At 42.6% G+C, this 6,110-nt stretch overlaps 1 long non-coding RNA gene across 1 annotated transcript; it reads left to right on the top strand.

The window, feature by feature from the left end:
• The first annotated feature begins 32 nt into the window (after positions 1 to 32).
• LOC122912554 lies at positions 33 to 5,809 on the top strand. The gene is made up of 2 exons (XR_006385656.1): positions 33 to 610; positions 3,098 to 5,809. It is a non-coding gene; the product is annotated as an uncharacterized LOC122912554 (long non-coding RNA).
• Positions 5,810 to 6,110: the final 301 nt, after the last annotated feature.

Raw genomic sequence — 6,110 nt, 5'->3', positions numbered from 1 at the left:
CCGGAATTTGAGCCCCATCCACCATAGAGACGAGTAGTCCGGGGGCTGGCTCCCGGAGGCTGGAGAGGACCAGGCCGCTTCGGTCACGTGACTCCCTTCTCCGGGCCTCTGCCGGGTCGCCGTTTCTTAGGCTCCCGGCTTGAAAAGCTGAGCTTTCTCTCCGACGTCCTAGTCCTGCGTCGTCACAGCAACCCTCTGAGAGAGGAAGCACAAGGAATGATAAACTCTTTTTCTACAAAAGAGGAACAGAGGCCTGAGCCTTGGACAGGAATCAAAGTCCGCGCTCATCTAGAGATCGGAAGTCTAAATAAGGGTTCACGGCTCTTCTCGCCTGCGCGGGCCTCAGCCTGGCGCGTCCACATCTCAGCTTAACGGCCGTGCCTCCGCCATCAATCTAAGTTGTGACGCTGCCCCAGTGCGGGAGCTGCGTATCCCCTCGTCTCGGGCAGGCAAACAAGCCCAAAGAAGAGTTGGCTCTGTCAGGGAGGGCATGGCGCCCTGAAAAGAAAAGAATTAGTCCGTCAGATTCGGAACCCTTGCGTTATTTCTTCGTTGGGCACTGAAGAACGAAGTAATATGAGCAATGAAAACTTTCATCAGGAAATAATTGGTAATGGTAACCGAGTGTTCTGTGTCAGGCACTGTTCCAGGCCCTGATTTCCTCTTTATGCTAATTATATGAGAAAGCTATTATTGATCCAGTTTTACAGATGGAAAACCTGAGGCATTAAACTGAAGAGCGAGGGTTTAGCCGGGAGAGACCTAGTGGAATTGAAGTCAGTCAGTTTCTAGGCCAAATTTTCTAGCCTGTGAAATCAGTATACTCATGCCTATACTAGCATTGTTGAGGCTGATGATTGGACATGTGGAACAGCTGCATTTCTATCTACTGAAAGAGGAGTCTTAGGTTGTTTTGTTTAGTTTAGTTTTGTTTTTTTAACTAGGCTTCGTTTGTTGTTAGCGATACTGGAGGAGGGGCACGCTGAGGTGGGAGAGTATTAGAAAGTTGCTCCCACAGTATAGGTGAGACAGTGGCAGTGAGAATGGAAACAGAGGAGTCTGGAGCTATAACAAAGGTAAAATCTTCAAAATCTGGAGAGAGACTGAGTGAAAGAAGGTGGTGAAAATGCACATGAGGATGGATGAAGAGAGAGAAGTCAAGGATGATTCCCAGGCAAAGTGATTGAGGGGATGCTGACTCATTTCTCCAAGATGGAGAATTCAGGAGGAGGAGTAAGCTTTGAGAGGAGCTAACAATCTCATATGGGAAATGGAGAGTTTCAGGATTCCATGGGACAGCTACATGTGGTTGGCTATTTAGAAAAGCAGCCAATGCTTTGTTCAGAAATGGAATCTCCTAAATCATGCAGAGAGAAAATTGGCTAAGACCTGTATGATAATTTCATATCAACTTGACATAGTTTTCATAGTGTCTTTGTAGAAAGTGCTAGTCTAATGCTGAAACATTTTTTTTAAAGATTTTTATTTATTTATTTATTGGACAGAGAGAGATCACAAGTAGCCAGAGAGGCAGGCAGAGAGAGAGAGAGGGAAGCAGGGTCCCTGCTGAGCAGAGAGCCCGATGCGGGACTCGATCCCAGGACTCTGAGATCATGACCTGAGCCGAAGGCAGCGGCTTAACCCACTGAGCCACCCAGGCGCCCCTGAAACATTTTATTCAAGTTTATAACTGAAGAAGAGATAGCTATGACAAAGGGCTCTTCACCTGTTACAGTGACAGGCTCAGAGGAGGCATTTAAGCAAATGTATGTCAAAGCAAACAGGCATATTAGTAAGAATTTAAAGCAGGGCAGGATTTGTTCCTTTGCCTCCTATATATCCCAATGAGTAACAGAAGCACTAGGCCCGACAGGTCTCACTTATGTATAGTGTTTTACTTTTCAAAAGAATGTTTTTCTCATCCATTGTCTCCTTTGATCTTTGTAATAATTCTGTAAGGTAGGCATGGGGGCTGTTATTATGCCCACTGTACAGATAAGAAAACTGAAGATTAGAGAAAGTAGGTGATTTCCTGCAGGCTACATTACTAGTACTTTAGAAATTAAATTCCTTCCTTTTTATGTCAAGTTCAGTGTTTTCACTACAAACCATCACCTTTACAACTAGTTAGCAGAGAGGTATAAGGATGTTCCTGCCTTTTGGTGATAGTAAGAATTAAACTTCCTGTATGTCCGTTCTTACTAGGATCATACTTTTAATAGTCCTCTTAAGACTTGAAGATGAGTGATTAGAGTTGAAAGAAGACTGGTGAAAACTTTGTTTTCAGGACTAGATATACCCTGAGATTCCCAGTCTTCCTTCCAGCGTGACATCTGACACGCTGTGGCTGACAGCTAGGACCTCAGTGGGAGCTATTAGCTGGAATACCTTTCCATGGCCTCTCTGTGTAGCCTGAGCTTCCACACAGCTTGGTAGCTGTGTTTTTTGTTTGTTTGTTTGTGTGCATGTGTGTATGTGTGGTTTTTTTTAAAAGACTTTATTTGTCAGCAAGAGAGGGAACACAAACAGGGGGAGTAGGAGAGGGGGAATCAGGTTTCCTACTGATCAGGGAACCTGATGTGGGGCTCAGTCCCACATCCCACATGACCCTGGGATCATGACCTGAGCCGAAAGCAGATGCTTAATAACAGCCACCCAGACGCCCTGGCAGCTGGGCTTTAAAGGTGAGCATCCCAAAAGAGAGATTGATAGAAGCTGCTCTTCTAACCTTGCCTTGAAAGTTACAGAGTGTGGCCACAAGTAGGATCTCCTGGATTTTTCTTTCTTTTTTAATGAGCCTTGTAGTATTATATGCAATGAAATGTCTGCAGCCCTGGCTGCCACCTTGACTCACTACAACTTTGGGAGTCTTTGAGACAGATGTACCCAGCTAAATGGCCCAGATTTGTGATCCACAGAAACTGTGAGATAATATTTGTTGTTTTAAGTCACTAAGTTTTGGGGTAAACCTAACAATAACCGATTAGCTAAAGAGAAGTGAGAGAGAACCTTGAATAGTGTTGAGTCATTGTGCTTCTCCTTACACACTTGACTTGGCAAGCTTGTCCATGCCCATAATTTCAATAATGCTGTGCAGGGACTCCCAGATTTGTATCTCCATCCCAGAACTCTCTCGTGAACTACAGACTTTTACATCCAGCAGCCTGCTAGACTTCCGTACTTGGCAGTTCCACAAACACTTCTCATTCAGCTTTCAAAAATTGAACTTGTAAACTGTGGACTTTGGGTGATAATGATGTGTCTCAAGGTAAGTTCATTGATTGATTGCAACAAATGTACAGCTCTGGTGGGGAATGTTAATAATGAGGGAGGCTGTGCATGACTGGGGGCAGGAATATATGGGAGATCTGTGTATCATCCCCTCAATTTTGCTGTGAACTTAAAACTGCTCTGAGAAATAGTCTTAATAAAAATCTGAATTTGCCATCTTCTCACTCAATTCTACTATTTCTTCAGTGTCCATTCTATGGAAAAATACCACCTCTGTTTAGTTGCTCAAGTTAGAAACCTGGAATTTATTATTTCTTTCTTCTCCCTCACTCTTCATATTCAGTAATAATAATAATTAAAGACAGCAACTAACATTTATGGAGGGCTTACTATATACTACGTACTCACTGTTCTAAGCATTTTATGTGTATCAATCTTCATAGCAATCCTAGGAAATAAATGCTGTCATGATTCCTGTTTTACAGATTTAAAAAAAAAAAAAAAAAAAAAAAGGACGAAGTAACTTGTCCAAGGTCCATACCTACTCAGTGGCAGAGCTTGATGTAGAATCTATGTTGTTGGGCAGCAAAGCATACACCCTTTAACCACTATATTCTACTGCCTCCGGTCAACCAAGTCCCGTCACTTCTTAACTACCATCTCATGAATCTGACCCCTCACCCCTCCACTGTTGTCCACTCAGGTCCTCTGTCTATTAAACCACTCTAAGAGCCTCCAAACCGGTCTTGGTTCACTGAACTCAGAGACCTCATTGTCTTTGGGGAAGAGGTACAAGAAATTATAATCTTTGTTAAATGCTGTATTGAAGGCCGCACCAAGTGCCCAGGGATTGCTCTGCATGAGAACCTAGAGAACTAGGAGAACGTGACATTTGAGCTGGGACTCGAGGATAAGGAGTTTAAAGATAAAAAGTACAAGTGGAGGTAATTCCATTTTGTTGCACAGAGATAGGAAGGACCATGCAGTCTTTAAGGAATTGCAAGAATTTGTGGCGTATGGCGGCATGATGGGGCTGGAAAGTATGCCAAGATGGTCTGTATATAGCAAGCCCTTGGTGAATGACTTGCCACAAATTATCGCTGAAATCTGTAGCATTTTGCTAAAACAATGGTGCAGTGATAAATAAGCCTGGCTGACTGCCCTGCCCTTGAACTCAACTTAGCAGCTTTTCTGCCTCTTACCATGACATTTGGTACATGAGGTACATTTCCACTGTCATGAAACCATAATTCACAAGGGGCACCTTGGTGGTTCAGTTGGTTAAGTGTCTGACTCTTGATTTTGGCTCACGTCGTCATCCCATGTTGGCCTCCATGCTGAATGTGGAACCTGCTTAAGATTCTCTCTCTCCATCTTCCTCCACTCCTCCCCACCAACTACCCTCCCACTGCATGCAAGTGCTCACTCTTTCTCAAGAAAAAAAAAAAAAAAAAAAAAAAAAACTAGACTGTGTTGTTTCTTTTTTTTGTGGGGAGGGGATGGTTGGAGGAGTGGGTACCATATATGCTATGGTGATGTTCCTAAATTTAAGGATTTGAGGTCTCTGTTAACATAATGTGGACAGTGTCACGTATGAGCAAAAGTTAACTTTTATAAGGTAATGTGTGATGCATATGAATAAACAAGTGAAATAAAATCAATGAAAAAGCATGAATCAGGAGGAAAGAATACAGAAAAAATAAAAATCATGAAGTGAGAAAATAAATTAGAATTGTGATTTTATATTCTGCGCTAGTCTAAGTCTTTACATTTGATGTGACACCTATCATTGGGTTTTAACTTTAAAAGGAATTGCACCTAACCTGTTGATTTTTCAGGCATATGGATTTGAGAGGTTAATACAGTTAATGATGTTTCAGAGCTCTTACTGCTTGCATACCAGGTGCCAGGCAGCATAGTCCCCCACTGTGTACAAGGTTTTCAGGAGAAGGTTAACATTAAGGTTGTGAGGGTCATTTCAGGTTCCTCCGTCCTTGAATTGCAGAGCAAGGATTATCAGGGAGGATGGTGAATCTTGAAATAGGCCCAGGAGGTGAGTTCAGACAGCAATACCCTTATTTTAACATACTACTGAGGTCCCTCTTAAATGTATAACTAGTAGAAATCACAGAGGGCAGAACATCACCACATCAGCAGACATTCTTTCAGAGTCTGAATGAGCAAGTGACCTAAACTGAAGAAAGGAGCTTGTGTAACAACGTACAGCAGCAGAGATCTTGTGGCCAGAAGTAGAAATTTAGGAAATAAGAAATTTCAAAGCCTAACCTATTAGGGTCTAGGGCCAGGAAAATACTGACTCTTCTCCTACTGCCTCCTCAGCTGCCACTGCCTTTCTCTGTTGAAAACCTCCCAAGTACCCTCAGGGCTGCTGCTGACCCAGGAGCAAAGAATATGCTCTTCGCTCTCAAAGCTTCCTGCCGCCTGGATCATCTGGCTTTTACAGATAATGGAGTGTGTTGTTTGGTTATATAAACTGTCAATTTTATTATGAAGGATCATTGTTCAGAAAGATCTAGTTTTTTAAATCTCCAAATAAAAAGTACTAAAGGGAAATGCATTAACATATTGAGTGGTTATTTCTGAGTGGTGGGGATGTGACTAATTTTTCTTACGATCTGTTTAATAAGCATATATAAATTTATCAATAAAAAAGAACTCTTTAAAAAAGCTATTAAAGGGGCACCCCCCCTTCAGCTCAGTTCATGATCCTGGGGTCCTGGGATCAAGTCCCATGGACTCTCTGCTCAGTAGGGAACCTGCTTCTCCCTCTGCCCTTCCCCCTGCTTATGCTCTCTCTCTCTCAAATAAATAAATCTTTAAAAAAAAAAAGGACTAATAATGGGAGAAACTCTAGGACT

The sequence above is a fragment of the Neovison vison genome, chromosome 7, assembly GCF_020171115.1.
Source record: "Neovison vison isolate M4711 chromosome 7, ASM_NN_V1, whole genome shotgun sequence".
Classification (NCBI taxonomy): domain Eukaryota; kingdom Metazoa; phylum Chordata; class Mammalia; order Carnivora; family Mustelidae; genus Neogale; species Neogale vison.
This window is presented reverse-complemented; position numbering and strand designations above follow the sequence as displayed.